The sequence below is a fragment of the Pinus tabuliformis genome, chromosome 5_2 (genome assembly GCF_031772625.1).
Source record: "Pinus tabuliformis cultivar Carrire ecotype Pingquan chromosome 5_2, CPIR1, whole genome shotgun sequence".
NCBI lineage: Eukaryota > Viridiplantae > Streptophyta > Pinopsida > Pinales > Pinaceae > Pinus > Pinus tabuliformis.
In genome coordinates this window covers 545087205-545105902 of record NC_142306.1, presented here as the reverse complement: position 1 = coordinate 545105902, position 18698 = coordinate 545087205, and positions in this window count along the sequence as shown.

Here is an 18698-nt window from a genome sequence, read left to right as displayed (position 1 = left end):
CATCCTTGAAGAATATTATAAGAGAGAGGATAGGAATATCTCCCACACTGGGCCTTTCCCTCCCGTAGAGGTTTATGACATGGCAGGATGATGAAGCTAGTGGAGTGGCACATAGGTGGCATTGATTGGAATGATGTGATGATGTGGCACCTTGTGCAAGTGACACATGGAAGGTAGATTTGGAATTTTTGGATGGCCAAGTGGGCCAAATCCATGTTACATGTGGCACTACTCAAAGGATGCCATGTCACATGATGATGGCATCATGACATAAGATAGGGTATCATTTAATGATGTGGCACAAAATTAGGAGTTCGATCAGTGGATTTTGTTTGTGGGCGATTTCCTATTATATATTTTCATAATTCTATTAAAGGCAGGACCATGGGCCCAAAATGAGAGTTAGACCATTAGATTGGACATTTGGGTGATTTTCTCAAGTGCACCAATAAAAGGGACCAAAATTTAAGATGAAAATAAGCACATCGAACATAAATACCTTGGCCATTATTGCAAACACATGAAGAAGGTGTTGAAACCTTGAGGCTTTAGATAGTTACAATGGGCACCAAATTCAGTTATTAAAAACTAAAGGATTAGTTTTAGTCTCTAAACTCTAGTGGACGTCATAATCATTATATTTGTTTGTTAATGAGGTGTGAAGGATTACAACCAATAGAGAATGCAACAAAATATTGAGAATCCGTGTTAGCAAAAATTGTAGCTGAGGATAGAGAAGATTTACATGAAAAGTGTGGTTGGTGGAGATTAAATGAGCTTCTTGACATTATGAAGTAAATAAATAGAGTTCCAGAGTAGAACAATAATAGATTGTAGCTAGAATGAATTGAAGTACCCACTTGAGCTGAAGAAGAATTAAATGAATTACATATTGTGTGTCATAAGAATTCAATGAATCACATGTTCTCAAGTAGTGTATAATCTGAATTTAAAGAACATGTATGAATAAATTATGTTTGTGTGAGATAGTGAAAGTGTGTGCACTAAGTTGAGATAGTGAAAATTGAGAGAAACTAAACCTGATAGTGAGTGAATTGCAGAAGTGTGGTGCCACAAACTATATATCTACGTGCTTGCAGAATAATGAAGATCCAGATAAGGTTTTTGTATGTTGCAGAAGCAGAGGTAGTTGCATGAGATTAGTGATATTAATCTAAAACATTATTAAAGAAACTTTCCAAAGGCCCAAGTCTGAAAATGAATGAAATATATATATATATGACTAGCTAAAGCAGGTTTATTCCTACACATATTTCAGGTTAGTGCCTTGATCATGTTGGTGCTTGTTGATCTGAGGGGTTTGGGGACTCCCTTAAGTGGGTGCTCACAAAGAATTGATATAATTAGAGTTGTTGTTTTGAATTTAAATCACAATAAAAACAAGCTTTAGTGGTTTTTCTCCTAGAAGGGTTTCCACGTTAAACATTGTGTACTCATTTGATGTGAATTCTTTGTCTATGTATAAATTGCAAATGTTTGAAAGATTGTATAAATTAGTTTAAATTTTATAATTACTAATTCACCCCTCCTCTTAGTAATTCTTGATTCCTAATAATTTCTATTAGACAGGGTTCCTTCGGGAACAATTTAATCATGGGAAGGTATATCAATGGAGAATCATGGAAATTCATGAAAATTAGGATATCTATTCAAACAAAATACTAGTCTTTGATGGAGTAAATTATATATTCTGGAGAGTCAGAATGGAGGAATACATCATTTCTCTTGGCATAAATGTATTGGCCTCCATAGAATTTGGATATGTTATGAAACCAGCTCAAGAAAAGATAGAAAAGATAGATCAACGCCTTAGAATTCAGCCTCTTCGAGGGGGCAACCTCCTTTACATTACATAAATGAACAATTCTTGGATGATTCAAATGACAAAACCTCCTTTCTATATATAGGAGTCTAAGGAGTCACAATATAATCCAGCCTACCTAACAATAATAATATAAAGCCACAAAAATAACAATAGAGGGATTCTATGGGCACATTAATAACAATATGGGGGGCAATGGGGGCACAACAATATAAATAAGGGGTATAACTACAATAGTAATGGGGTAATCACTAGTATTATAGGGACCCAACATGCCCCTCTCCTTCAAAAAAGTGTTGTCCTCAACGCTTGAGTAGTTCTGGATACTTCTGCATAAAATTCTCATCCTCCCATGTGGAATCTTCAGCGGATAAGTTCTTCCACTTGATAAGATACTCTGAAATTGATCGATTTCGTAGCTGTCGAGTTCTTGTTTCTGTAACTGCTTCTGGTTCCAATATAATTTTTCCTTCCTCGTCAAGTTCTGGCAATATTGTTTGAACTGGGAGCTTGTCGCCTATAACCTTCTTTAAACATGAAACATGGAAAACTGGGTGCAATCGAGAAGCTGCAGGAAGCTCCAATTTGTATGCCATAGTACCAATCTTTTGCAACACCTTGTACGGACCATAATACTTTGGTGATAATTTATTATCCTTCTTAGCTTGCTTGAGGGACATTTGCTTATATGGTTGTAGCCGTAGGAATACCCAATCACCTACATCAAAACTTCTTTCACTGCGATGTTGATCTGCCTGTTGTTTCATTCTATTCTGTGCCAACACGAGGTTATCCTTTAAGAGTTGGAGGACTTGTTGTTGATGTTCGATGTGATGTTCCACTGCCTGAACCTTAGAATTTTCTCTTAAATATGATGTGATGGATGGTGGTTGATACCCATAAAGTGCCATAAATGGGGTCATTTTTGTTGCTGTATGGAAGGAAGTGTTATACCACCATTCAGCCAGAGGCAACCATTTGACCCATTGTGTCTGTTTATCAGATACAAAGCAACGAAGATATCCTTCCAAACATTTGTTTACTATCTCAGTTTGCCCATCAGATTGAGGATGATAAGATGAGCTATGAGCTAACTGAGTACCAAGACAAGAAAATAATTCTGTCCAAAAATTTCCAGTGAAAATGGGATCTCTGTCACTTACAATAATCTTTGGGTTTCCATGTAGCTTTTGAATTGTTTCCATAAATGCAGTAGAAACTGTACTGGCTTTAAATGGATGTGATAATGCACAAAAGTGTGCATACTTGGTAAGTCTGTCAACTACCACCATGATGACACTCTTTCCCTCAGACTTGGGTAAACCTGTGATAAAATCCATTGAAACCTCCTCCCAACGTTGGCTTGGAATGGATAAAGGTTGTAATAGACCCGGTGTCTTAATTGTTTCAACTTTATTTTGTTGGCAAACCAAACATTCTGCCACAAACTTTTGAATATCTGATTTAAGGCCATCCCAAAAAAATTCCTTCTTAACCCTGTGGTAAGTTTTTAAAAATCCTGAGTGCCCTCCTAAGGGAGAAGTGTGCAATTCCATAAGAATCTTTTGTTTTAGCTGGGAATTCTTACAGAGGTATAAGCGATCTTTGTACCATAACGAATCATTTTTCCAGCTAAATGTATCAGACGTACTGGAATCTTGTTGTAGCTTTCGAATAAGTGCCCACACTTCTTCGTCATTCTTCCATTCCTCCCTTGCTTCATTTATCCAATCTGGTTGGATAATAGAAATGGCGCACAACAATGCTTCCACATCCTCATCCTTTCTTGAGAGTGCATCTGCCACCACATTTTGCTTCCCTTTTTTGTAGATGATTTCAAAGTCATAACCCAACATCTTTGTGACCCACTTTTGTTGCTCTTCAGAGGATAATCTTTGTTCTAAAAAGTATTTAAGGCTATCATGATCCGTTTTTACCTTGAAGTGTCTTCCCATTAGGTAGGGTCGCCATTTCTTAAGTGCATGGAGTATTGCCAACATTTCCTTCTCATAAATAGCTTTGCTTAAAAACTTTCCCTTGATTGGACGACTTTCAAAAGCAATGGGTCTTTCATCTTGCATTAGAACAACACCAATTCCATTTCCTGAAGCATCACATTCCACAATAAAGGTTTTTGTGAAGTCCGGTGTAGCTAAGACCGGTGCTTGGCACATTGCCTCTTTAAGATGTTCAAAGGCCTTTGTTGCTTCCGGAGTCCATGAAAATGCATCTTTCTTCAATAATGTTGTTAGAGGTGCTGCTATTCTCCCATAATTCTTAACAAACTTGCGATAATACCCTGTCAACCCAAGAAATCCTCGCAGATGCTTTATGGATGTGGGGATTTTCCATTCCTTAATGGCTTTAATTTTGCTAGGGTCTACCTTAACTCCTTCATGAGATACAATATGACCCAAATATTCCACCTCCTGGACTCCAAAAAAACATTTGGATCTTTTTGCATATAATTGTTTCTCCTCCAATAGTTGTAGCACCCTGTCAACATGTTCAACATGATCCTTCCAAGACTTGCTGTAGATTAGTATATCATCAAAAAATACTAACACAAATTTTCTAAGGAATGGTTTGAAAATTGAATTCATCAAACCTTGAAATGTTGAAGGTGCATTGGTAAGGCCAAAAGGCATGACCAAAAATTCATAATGACCCTCATGAGTTCTAAATGCCGTTTTCGGAATGTCTTCAATCTTCATTCTGATTTGATGATATCCTGAACGAAGATCCAACTTGGTGAAGTAAATTGATCCATGCAATTCATCCAGTAATTCATCAATGACAGGAATGGGGAACTTATCTTTAATAGTGAGCTTGTTGAGCTCCCTATAATCCGGACACATGCGCCATGATCCATCCTTCTTGTGCACCAATACTACTGGAGCAGAGAAAGAACTTTGACTCGGTTGAATTATACCAGCCTCTAGCATTTCTGCAACCATACGTTCAATTTCACTTTTTTGGACATAGGGATATCTGTACGGCCTGATGTTTGGAGGAACACTTCCTGGAATCAGATGAATAGCATGATCATGATCACGCATAGGTGGGAGACCTTTGGGAGTCTCAAATACCTTGGAATGATTGTCCAGGACTTTTTGGAGATCTGGAGAAATAGATGATTCCAATGTGGAAACATCTAGCGAACATAATTGTGCAATTACACCTCTTTGCTCCTTTTTTAGAAGCTTTGTCATGCCATTAGAGCTGATTATCTTTCCTGGTTTCCCTGCAATACCCCTTAATTCAACTTCCTTTCCTTCCACAGAAAATTTCATGAAAAGTTCTTGAAAATTAAAAGCTATTGTACCCAAGGATTGTAGCCATTGGACTCCTAGTACAACATCAACACCTCCCATTGGAATGGAAAGCATTGGGCTAGTCAATACATATTCTCCCATGGATAGCTTGATATTATGGCACTTTCCAGAACAATTTATTGTTCCTCCATTTGCAATCATCACTTGACACTCTGGTGCTGGATATAGGAAGCAATTCAATTCTTTTGCTACCCTACAATGAATAAAATTGTGGGTGCTTCCTGAATCAATCAACACTATTACCTTTTTCTTCTTGATTTGTCCTTCTATCTTGATGGTTTGAGGAGTGGTAATTCCCGCCAATGCATTACAAGATATGGTCGGATTTATTTGTTCTTCATCTAGGCTTTGTTCCTGGAATATATCCTCTTCTTTTGACCTTTCTTGCTCCTTTTCTTCTTCCTCTTCACAATCTATGTAGAATAATTTCTTCTCAGCACACTTATGACCTTTTGTGTATTTGCTATCACAATTGTAACAAAGCCCTTTTGCTCTTTTTTCTTCCAATTGTTGTGGTGTCAACCTTGTAGGTTGTGGAAGACTATGGGCAACAACACTTCCGTCTTTATAGTTGTGAATGGTATGCTTCCTAGTTGCCATAATTTTGCTTTCCATTTTTCTTGCTAACCTGAATGCCTTCTCTAATGAATCAGGTTCCCAAAGGCGCACATCATGTTGGATATTATCCTTTAAAGACCCTATGAACACATCAATCCTATGCTCCTCTGGAATATCTTTTACCCTTATGTTCAATTTTTGGAACTCCTCAATGTGCTCCATTATTGAACCCTTTTGTTTGAGACTTATCAATTGGCTAAAAAAAGTGTTGCTTTTTGTATCCTCATAATGTGCTATCAATTCTTCCGTAAAAATTGCCCAAGTGATAAATTGTTTACGAGAACAAAGCCATTGATACCATACAAACTGATTTGGTTCCAAATATAAAGTTGCCATACGTACCTTTTGTGTGTTTTGCACATTATTGAGATCGAAGAATTGCTCCATCTGTAATATCCATGTGGCGGGATCCTTGCCATCAAACTTCCTCATATCGATTTTTGGAACATGGTGAGTCTTCGATCCAACATTAGAGTCTATGGAATCATGATTAACATTTCTTTTGTTCTCATCATGAGTTTCCTTTAGTACTCTTTCACCCTTAGTGACCATTTCTTGTAGCAACTTATTCATATTTATCTTCAATTTTTCCATCTTATCATCCATGCCATCAATTTTACCGTCCATGCCATTCACCTTAGCTTCCATGCCATCCATCTTAGCTTCCATGCCCTTTATCTTAGATTCCACGCCATTTATCTTAGCATCTGTTAGCTTTTGTGAGCGTGACATTTGTTGCACTTGTTCTTGTAATTTTGATATATCATGTAGCATTTCTTCCTCTTCTTCATGAGTCATGCTAGAGCTTTCAGGTTCCTTACTAGGTGTTTTCATTTTCTTTCCTCGGGGCATCAGTTACCGATAATAATGCTTTACTATGCCCTTTGAATTCCTTCAAACCAAGCTTATGCAAAAATTTAAAAAAAAACTACACACCTATTTTTTTCTTTGTAGAAGCCTGATATTGAATCTAATGTATCTTTGTAATTTCGAATCATCCAATTCTGAAATTTTGACCTGTATGATCCAAATTGGATTCTCCAAGAAATCGTTATGCACAATCTCCCGCAGTGACCTTCTTACGAAATTTCAATCCGATGCTCAGAAAGAAAGTTATGACGATTATCCCCAAGTCACCTGTTTTGAGTGTAATTCAGGAATCTGCAAAAAAACCAACTTCCTCAGATCATATCTCCGAAAATATCGCGCGAAAAGCTCTGAAATTTGGACCCAAGTTTCAGCACGATTTCTTCTCAAATGGGTTTTTTTTGTGACTTCTGAAACATCACAGAAAAGAAGTTATAGCGAAAATGCCACGATGACCTGTTTGGAGCAGCGAAACCCTAGAATCCAAAGCTCTGATACCAAATGTTATGAAACCAGCTCAAGAAAAGATAGAAAATATAGATCAAAGCCTTAGAATTCAGCCTCTTCGAGGGGGAAACCTCCTTTACATTACATAAATGAACAATTCTTGGATGATTCAAATGACAAAACCTGCTTTCTATATATAGGAGTCTAAGGAGTCACAATATAATCCAGTCGACCTAACAATAATAATATAAAGCCACAAAAATAACAATAGAGGGATTCTATGGGCACATTAATAACAATATGGGGGGCAATGGGGGCACAACAATATAAATAATGGGTATAACTACAATAGTAATGGGGTAATCACTAGTATTATAGGGACCCAACAGGATACATAGCTCCAATGACTCCACAAACAAGTCTCGATGAAAGGAGAGCCTATAAGAATAATGGAAAGGCCAAGAATGTGATTATAGTTGGTTGTAACCAATCCAATATAGGAAATGTGATTCATTGAAAAAAAAAAACTAGGATAGGTGATGAGCCTCAATATTGCAACAAGAATTTTGCAACTCCCAAGGCTACCAACTTTAATTATCAACTTGGCGTTTGTACAAACTTAAGAGGTATCGACACTATATGCGGAGCATATAACATGTCATTCTTTCACTTTCATTATGCAATGGAGTAAATGTAATGAAATCAAATCCTAAACTAATTACATAAATGGAAATGTTACCTTGAAAAGAAATTAATCCTAGGCAAGAACAACAATTTGTAATTGAAATCCTAAGAGCATGAATTCAGATAAATAGGCCTAATCTACTTTTTCAAAAGGCATGTCCTAATTAGTGTTTATTCTTCCTCAATCATGGATTTAGAGCCTACGTGTCATGATCCGTCCCTAAGGGACAAAAACCAATATTTTTGAGAAAATATAGACAAGTATATACATGCTAGAAGAGGGCTACAAGAAGTTACAGGTGCTGCTACAGGAAGTTACAGGCTGCTACAGGAAGTTACGAGATTTGCTACAGGAAGAGATAATTCACTGAATGACCAATCAAATCAAATCCAAATTGGATGGAACATTTTTTTTTATTGAATAGGATTTCTCAGGTCTCCATTCCAAGTGGAATCACTCAAAAATACCCCTGCTAACACATGCTAAAAATAGCATAAAATTACTAGTCTACAATCTAGAAATTCGAGAACTAGTGAGTTAGTTAATCTATCGAATTCCTACCCTAATCAAATGAAAATTCGATGGGGTAAAAATTTTAATTAACCTAAATTATTTTATGATCTAATTCAAGTGGAATCAACTCAATTGAACCTCATTAACATGTTCTAAAAAATAGAAGAAAATTACTACTATTTGCCCCAAGGGACTTCCATAAATATAGATTTGGAATATGAAAACTAATCCAAGTAACTCAATGATTAATATGGACTTAGAAATTTATTCCAATGATGAAATCATGCTTTTTATCCTTAAAAATAACTTACTTCAACCATTTAACCAAATCCTACAACATGAAATCATCAATACTAAATGCAAAAAATAAAATAAAATAAGAACGAGAGATGCATGTGAATAAGAAGTGAAAAGAAGAAAAGTAAGTTATAAAAAAGGGATCTAAGGCTCCTGGAATGGCCAAGCCCAAGGATACTTAGATTCCTATGATGGACACCAAGCTTTAGAAGTTGAAAATGGCACCAAACTTCATTATTTCCATCAATACAATTACATCCCTACAGGAAATGAAAATGGAGTTGCAAAACTACTAGTTTTGTCCACAAGAAGACTAAGAAAAATCAGTTCCCCTAGCGGAAAATTCAAATTGGTACTTATACAAGATGATGAGGAAGCATTCTCCTTAAAATGAGGAAGTTTCCCCCCTAAAATCCCTCAAATAGTGGATTTGGTTCCCAACACTAGGAATCTACATTAAATGACAGGGAACACATTCCTAGATTTTCTCAATCATTGAAGCTCTAGAATTTCTACAATAATTTCAAAATATATTGTTGATTTATTATCCAATATTGATCCTCCTGTAGTAGGGAGCAAGTCCCTAAATTATCTCCTCCTCCAAATCTTCATAATTTTCCTAATATTCTCACAATATTCTACAAAAATAAATAATATTAGGCGTAAATATGAAATCTACTCTAAATCATGCTAATGAATATACTAAAGATAAAAAAAACCATTAAGTGTATAAGGAGAGGTTCAATATAGCCTTCATGTTCCTAAGAAAGGTTAGATGGGCCTTAATTTATGTCTAGTTTGGAGGCCCATCATACCCCCTACTAAAATTGTTGCTCATTCTCTATGCAACCTATCCATCCTCCTTGCCCTGTTGTTCTTCATGTATGCAGACATGTTTCATGTTTTGTTTACTGGTCTACTTGAATCTCTTTTTACAGCTCTTCTTGCTATTACATTTTTTCCCTATCTTAGTTTCCCAAGGAAGCCCTAATGTAGGTTGAGGTTGCTTCTTTATCTCAGGTGATTCTTCAATTGTAATGAATTCTATTTTTTAGGGAAACACCTTTATTTTGGCTCATCTTCTTGGCCACTTGGATCTTGTAAATTGAATTTAAACCAAAGTGAAACCCCATCATCATACCCCCTTACCTTTTGTTTGCACCCTTTGCATTTCCTTTGAATATTTCCTTGCTCCCCAAGGCTCTAGTGGCTATTATGGGTGAAATTTTCCTTCCTATAGCACTCTTATTAACTTCTTGTAGTAGTTTCTTGACCTTCTTGTAGCTTTTACAGGCTTCCTGTAGCTTCTTGTAGTGCTATAGGATCTTCTTGTAGCAATTATAGTCTTCCTGTAGCAATCTAGAGAGGGGGCTGAAATTTGATTTGTGAGCTACTGGGATGATGGAGAATGGTGAGTACATGAGCTGCACACAACCTGAATCCTATACAAACTAATATTTGCATGTCAAGAGTTGGTGGGTCCACCTTTTTTCTATTTTTTTCTTCTTCTTTTTTTCTTTTTTTTTTCCCATCATTTTTTTTCTTTTTTTTCATGCAAAATAAACTCAAAGTGCTTTGAGTTAACTAAGTTGGCCCTCACCTACCCTTTCGTACTCCTTTTCTTCCATCACGACTAATTGATAACATACCACTTTCTCAAGTCCTCTTCACTTTTGTCTTGGATTCTCCCCCATGTGTGGGTGTCTTGTTGGAAAAGTGCAGTTAATTGCTAGATAAGGCCGAGGTTGCTCTGCTACTAATATTGGCTATAAAAACATTTTCTTCATACACTTGCAATGTTTCTCAAGCTAAAATAAGTTCGTAAGAAAGATTTAAAGGATTACATACGTGAGCCTTACGTTTGATGCCTTTTTGCAGGTGATATTGAGGCTATTGATATGAATGTTGAAGTTTCCTTTGGTGTTGTTGAAGTTTCTACTAATGATTTGAAGTTTCATGTGATAATCTGTTGGATGTCCGATTGTTGATAGCCTTGAATCTAGAGGTCTCCTAGCTTTTTGTTGTTGTTGTTGTTGTTTCTTCACATCCTTAGCTAAAAAAATTTCTCTAAGCCTCATAACATGATGATTTCGGAGGTGTTGACTTCCTTTGTTTGTTGATGCATAGGTCCTCATAGCATGATGTTTCTTTTACTGGTGATTTTGTTTTTTGTGCAGACCTCTTTCTGGTGTTCAATCTGTTGTTGTCGGAGTTGATAGATGACCTTACATTTTCTCTTCAGGGATTGTCACACGGAATGCATCATTCTTGTGGACAAGACCAACCTCCCTAGTATCTATTGATATCTAGCGACAAGCAAACCAATAAAATTCTATCTTTCTCTAAATATGAAATTTATAAACAAAGGAAAACAAGTGTTTTAGGCATACCTTGGGTCCAATGCAAGTTTGTGGAAGCCTCACTCCATTGATCCAAATGAGCTCCCTTGTAGAGAATCTGCAAACACAAACAAGCACACAAATTAAATAACACCTGAAAATCCAATATAATAAAGCATACTTATCATGATGATCAAGGAATTCATGAAACAAATCACATAAGACAATTTGTTGAGAAAAATGAATATGATTGTATTAATTTTGAGCAAAGAAGAACTTTACAACCTACGCCTTGATGTTTTACAATCTCCTCCTAGGGTCCATGAAGAAGTCTCCTCTACTTTGACAAGTTTCACTCTCTTCCCAATGAAGCCAAAAGGTATGTGATCTCTCCTCTCAAGCTTAACTAGGAAGTCTCAATTCCACTAGAATTTACCCTCAAAAATGTTCAGCTTCTAACCTCCCTACCAACCAGCCCAATGCCTTAATTTATAGTGCAATGGAGGGAAGTTACTAGGTCCTCCTTCAAAGGGATAAAGCCCTCCTTCAAAGGGATAAGCTCCTTTCATCAAGGGATTAGCTCCTTCTCTTTTTGGATGCATGAACCACCTAGGAGCGAACCATCCATGCCAAAATTCCTTCTAGAATCATCTAGAATTAACCCAAAGTGAGTTTTTAAGAATAAACTTGCGCCTTTTTGACTTTCACAGGGGTCTGCACCCACTCCTTTAGAGACAGAGTGGGCGGGTCTGCAGGTAACATGAACAGGGGGCATGGAACCGTAGGCAACAGTGAGAGAAAGTGCGGAACCAAAGCTTTAATGATTTTTAAGGTATTTCTCTCATTTTCAAAGCTTGACATGAAGATCTGAGGTTTGAGACTTGCTTAGGAGGACAGTATGAATGATGATAGACCCATACTGACCGCAAATAGTCATGGTGACAATATTTTGTGTAACAGATTACCCCTAAAGTGCGAAGTCTATAGTAGATGAGGATTTCATTTATCATCCAGGAAGAGTGAAGTACTTTATCATTTCAAGGATCATCTTGTGGAGAGCCTGGTTAGAACCTGTAAAAACATCCAATGCAAAATATATATATGAGATCATATCATCGCTGAGGTAGGCATTCTCATACTCAGATCAAAACTGACTAGAAAACTAACTACTGCTCTGATATAGGAATGATCTTGTAATACATCACAAGTATAGACACATGTAGACACAGTATGGATGTAGCCATCTGTTTATGAATAGTCCACTGTATAATGAATAAAAAATTCCTCGCAGCTTGGATGGTGGAAACTAGATCTAGGGTCTTGATTTCTACTTCTCGAAATAGGACGATTCTAACCATGTGAATGAATGTGTCAAAGTCGAACATGGTAGAAACCACTTGATTACCAGTCAATGATGTAAACTTTTAACAAGTGTGAGAGAAACCACCAATAATGTCAATGGCTCTCAAAGTACTCAGCAAAATCCATGAGATGTGAATAGATGTGTTGATGTCGAACATGTCATAGAATCCTTTGATCGAAGGTCAATGATGCAACCTGTCGTCGAAGGCGAGAAACCTGCCATTAAGACATGCAGATCCCAAGGTACTGACGATTTCTAGATCATCTTTCTAGATAATGAGCTTAAGTGGATAGAAAGCGATCCATTGTAGGTAGGACCACAACACGAAATCATAGATCAAGTTTGAAGAAACTTAGTTGCAAGGACTGACTCAGGGACGGTCAAGATGGATGATAGATATTTTGCAGATGAATGGCTTATTTGCACTGATCTCTTGAACACATAACAACACAGCAAATTGTTTGGTGACAATTGACCCAAAGTTAATACCCAGAAACCGGCTGAAGTCTTTCAATATGGTTTGATCAACTGTTAGGAAAAGGATTTCCCAACCCAGGTGAATAAAAGTGTCGTGTTCAAGAGTGGTTACAAAGTATGACAAACAGGCTCATCTTTCTCTCTTTTTCCCCACCATTTCTGGCAAGTACCTCTTTATTTTTGACAAGCTTGAGGAGGATAACATTTGCTTGATTATAAGCTCATCCTTCGGATGAGTCCAACTTAGTTTAAATTTGAACCCTAAGAAGGAGTGGTTCGTTCTTGTTTGTAATTGAATAGGTCCTTTACTGTTAAATTTTAATGAGTCCAGTATAGGAGAAACTCAGCGTTTTTCAATTTTAGAGAGTCTGAAAAAACTTAAGAAGACTCCATGGTTGTCCTTTTTCGTAAATTTATGTCTCCCAAGCCTGAAAAAGTATAAAATAATACTTGAGAGAACTGCTTGATCATTACGACCAAGGAGTACTTTTCATAATTAGTGCCTCCGAACCGAAAAGTAAAAAAGCGATCAATGACACGTTGTTTTATAACCAATATCGAATTTGAAACGACAAAAATCTGGCAATCTTTTCATGTTTTTATGGTCAGAAAAGGGTTGTAAGTGGACCATCTTTTTATTTCTGTTTTAACGAGTTTAAAAAGAAAAACTCGAAGATCTTTTCATGTTTTAGGAGTCAGAAAAGAGCTTAAAGGTGACTCTAATGTTTTTTTGTCGAAAATTACCAATTTCGCCTGAAAAATCTGTTATCCTGAACAAAAACTCAAACATTACTGTACCTGTTTAAAATAGATAAAAATGCTTCAAAAGTTACCTCTTTAAAGTGAAACATAAACAAATTAAAAACTCATTTATTCAAAAAACTTATAAAAAGGGCTTTTGTAAATTCATTTTTACCGTTTGAGTTCTGGGTGAGAAAATAGAACTTTTGGTCAGAAAATTCCCATGAAGATTGCGGAAAATCCGTCCGTTGGAGTCGAATGCCGTCTCCTCCAGGTAATCTACATCATCCTACTCTTTCATTTCATCCGTTTCAAAGTTGGTTTTAGGTTTTAATTTCATTTCTTAAGGGATTTTTAGGTTAGAAACCTGCGCACGGGGGTCCACAGGCATACCACAGGTAACCCACAGACCCCAACTTTTTCGTAAAAGGAAAAAGTTAGGGGTCCGCATCTGCCATGAAGGAAAGGTGTGGAACCACGCACTGTCTCTAACAGAGAGGGTGCGGTCCCCGCAGCAAGGGTTTTTAAACCTAAATTTCTCAAAATTCACCCAAAAACTTTGCTTTTAGATAATCTAATTTGCCTTTTTGTTGAATGTGGAGTATACATCATGCTTGATTGGCGAGAACAAGAGCATGAGGATGTAGATCTCGCAGCGATAAATCATCAACCTTCGATTGATGCATTGAAGGCATGCGGCTTATACAAATTCTGGGCCATACCTGGCATGAGGGCCCAGGTGGACTTTTTGCAGTGGCTGGTAGACAGGTGGAGCATACAGGACCAATGCTTCTTTATTGGTGGTCATCAGCTCAAAATGGAGCCGGCAGACATTTACGTTTTGACTGGTTTGCCTAAGAGAGGTGAACACTTGACTCTATTCGGGACTGGGCCAGGTGGCTAGTCTGTCGATAGCCTCCGGCTAGAGTTCTATAACAACCAGACTAGAGACAAAGGGATAGATATCAAAACCATATCCCTTCCTGAACTCAAGGTAATTTCGTTTACTGTTACCAGGCTCTATGGGAGCGCAACACTACATGTAGCCATTGGATCCCAGATGTGGATGGCAGTAGACTTCTTTGGAGGCACCATCTTCAACTAGTGCGATGCTGTGTTGGCTAATATAAAATGCCAACTGACTAGAGAAAAGAATGGACAACTGAAGACCTTTGGATATGGTGCTTTAGTCTTGAGCTTTGGTCTAGAGAGGTTTCCAATGTTGGTCCCGCAGCATCTCACTGTTGGAGCTGGACTTCCTCGAGAGCCCAAACTGATGTGATGGGTTGCAGTTATGTCCCGTCATCTTGAGGAGGGGACAAAAGTCGTTCGATTCACTCCTGAGTATTTCCATTGGTTGGAGAACCAAGTTTTTGCTATTGAGGACTTTCCTTACGCTGGGGTAGATTTCTGTGGTGACCCAGACATGGCTCTTCCACTAGGAGAGTAATGGGATGATTTAGTTAAAATCATTTTCAACATTTTCTAATTTATTATATTTTTTTGTTTTCATCTCGTCCCAAAATTGATAGTAAAAGTTTCAAATGCAGATGTAGGTCCACGGCGACCAGCCCTCTCTGACCCTATGAGAGGAAACAACCAGCTGCAGGAGCACCAGTCCCACAGGATGAATCAGCAGAGACCTTGGCCGAATTGGAGAGTCATCTAGAGCGATTGACAGCAGACATTCCGGAGACCAGCATAGATGACATTCCTCTTAGGCTACATCGCTATGTGATTGGGGTCCGAGGACCTTTCAAGAGGTTCCTTTGCAGGGTGGCTCGTACAGTGGTTTCTTATCGAGATCATCACCAGTGATAGGATGATCGCCTGTTGTAGACACATATGACATTTTTTGCTTTTTTTACTATCATTTTTGCCGATCATAAGGTGTTTTTCAACCTATGATCGAAGACGATGTATATTTGACATACTCCTGTATTATACTATATCACTATTACCGGCTTATCTTGTAAAACATGTTAAGGAATGGTTTTAAATTTACTTGTATGATTATTGCAAATGTCTACTTACCATTCGAGAAGCAATTACATCTGCTAATGTATTTAAATATCCTGGAATATGTTGATATTTAATATAGTCAAATTCACGTTCCAAGAGACGAACTCTCAAAAATAATCTCAATAACACTGGATTTCTAATGGAATATACTCTATTAAGCTGTAATACAACGAGTTCAGAATCTAACCTCACTATCAAACTCCGAATCCCAAATGAAAGAGATTCAGATAATAACTCAATCACTTCACTATACTCAACAATGTTGTTCGTTGTTTGACCAAGGCTTATCCCATGCATAGATACCAACTCGTCAGAGGGCGAATAGATAACCCAAGCTGCGGAAGAAATGTTCTGTGTATTACGACAAGCACCATCAGCAAAACCAATGTATGTTTGGAGAGGCGTCGACATCTGCAATATCAAGAGTAAAACCAAGATAAGTAGGAATAATGACGAAAAACACTCTCTAAGCTAAGGACACTTTTAAAATAAAACACACCAACTAGAAAGAAAACTAACCTAACTAAAAATCTCCACACCCAGATTTAAGCATAATACCTCTTCAGGTAAAGACCATTTCTGGGTTTACCTAAAGAGACCCCGTCAAAGTCTACCAATTCATAGGCCCCTTTTGCTAGCTTTCGCTTAACAACATAAGGACCATGCCACATGGCTACAAATTTTCCAGCGCCTAATTTATCATTTGCTTGATCGCACAATAAGACTAGGTCTTCTTCTAAAAAATTTCGAGGGGTAACATTTCGATCATAATGAGATTTAATACGTTTGGCATGAGTTTCGATCACTAATGCAGCATCACGTCGATTCTCATCTAGCTGAGCCAAATATAACAAACATTTTTCCTCTTCGGAATTAGCTGCAAGTAATTCGATGGCCATTTGCAATGACGGGATTTCGCATTCAATGGGTAACACATCTTCCATACCATAAACTAGTTGGAAAGGAGTGAACCCAGTTGACGTTTTTATTGAGGTTCGATACGCCCAAAGCACTGAAAATATCATGTTATGCCAATTCGACCTATAAATCCCAATGATTCGTCGGATCATGATGACTAGAACTTTGTTGATGGCTTCAACCAGACCATTAGCCTATGGATAATATGGAGTTGAACTGTCATGACACAAGCCAAGTTGGCCTGTAAGTCCAGTCATCATAATGTTTCGAAAATGATGCCCATGATCAGTGATAATCGCTTGTGGAACACCAAACCTAGCAATTATATGATTGAACACAAAAATTGCAGCAGTTGTGCCATCTGCCTCAAATGTAGGCATCGCCTCGGCCCACTTGGTAAAATAATCTACTGCAAGGATGATATACGCATGCCCCCCAGCCAAGTGAGGGTTACATGTAATAAAATCTATAACCCATTCCGCAAAAGGACCAACGGTAATTATAGGGTGGAGAGGAGCAGGTGGAGCGCGCATCTTTCGATCAAAAATTTGGCAGTTGTGGCATTTTCTGACCGCATTAATACAATCTTTAAACAAAGACGACCAGAAATAGCCAACGTGCAATATCTTTTGGGCTGTGGAAAACCCAGACATATGACCGCCACACACTCCAGAGTGACAGTCATTTAGAACCCTTTCAGCTTCCTCATGAGTTAAACAACGTCGAAAAACAGAGTCTGCCCCACGACGATAAAGTGTATCTCCAATAATTTTGAATTATTGGGATTGGAATCGTATTTTTCGACGTTCTGACCTTGAAATTTTTTGCCAAAAGGATTGGGTCTGGAGATAAATGATGATATCCCCATACCATGGATCTAAATTGCTGATTAGAAACAAGGATTCGTCCGCAATGGGCTCCTCTTCCACAGTTTCCGTGTCAGCACGCGGGAAGTCACACATCAACTCTGCAAAAACTAAAGATTTCTTCGACTTAGACTTTTCAAATTCCAAGTCGAACTCCTGTAGGATCACAATCCATTTGGAGTAATTTCCCCCTAGCAATATTTTGGTCAAAATGTAGATCATAGGGTTGCAATCAGAAATTACTGTAGTATTACGTAGTAAAATGTAATGACGAAAACGTTGGACAGCTTGAACAGCTGCCAATGCCAATTTCTCCACATGTGAGTATTTTAGCTCAGTTGGATTTAAAGTTCGACTAAGGTAATATATCACATGTTCAGTACCGAATTCATCTTCCTAAACTAACACCATTCCGATGGTGGAATGGGAGGCGATGAGATACAAGAAGTAGTCCTGGTTGTAGTTGGGAGGATGCAAAAACGGTGCATGGGTCAACGCGTGTTTTAGTGCATCAAAATATTTGTCAGCTATCTCATCCCAAAAGAATGGAGTATTCTATTTCAACAACTAGGTAAAACCCTTTGTGATCTCGGCATAGTTAGGAATGAATCGACGTAAAATGTTTTCTTTCCCTTGCAAACTTTGGAGTTGGCGAAGACTCGAAGGAGGAGGCAATTTGACAATAGCTTCAACCTTTGAGGGATCGACGTGAATGTCAACTTTCAAAACAACAAACCCCAGTAACCGACCCGTTTCTATACAAAAAACACACTTGTGTGGATTCAACCTAATTCGATAATGCCCACACCTCATAAAGATTTCTCGTAAATGGATGAGATGATCAGCTTGATGTAATGAATGAGCAGGTAAATCATCAAGATAGGGTTGCATAATGTGCTTGATGTCATGAAACGCATAAGACATGGCTCTTTGAAAAGTTGCCCCAGAATTCTTGAGCCCAAAAGGTAATTTGCAATAAGCAAATGTTCCCCATGGACAAATGAAAGCCGTTTTTGGTTGATCAGTAGGTAGAATATTGATTTTATTGTATCCAGAAAATCCATCCATGAAGGAGAATATTTCACTGCCAGCACAATCATCAATTATTTGATTGATATAGGCAGTTGGGTAATTGTCTTTTGGACAGGCTCGATTAATGTCCCTATAATCGATACATATTCTTATTGTCCCTTGCTTTTTGTTAATAGGAACAATATTCGAGACCCAATCCGTTAACGGAATCAGATAAATGAAACCTGCTTTGAGTAATTTTTCAACTTTTGCTTTAATAGCAGCAGCTTTTCTCGGGTGGATCTGACCCAAACGTTGCCGGACGGGTTTAGCATCTGGGTAAGTTTTGATTTCAT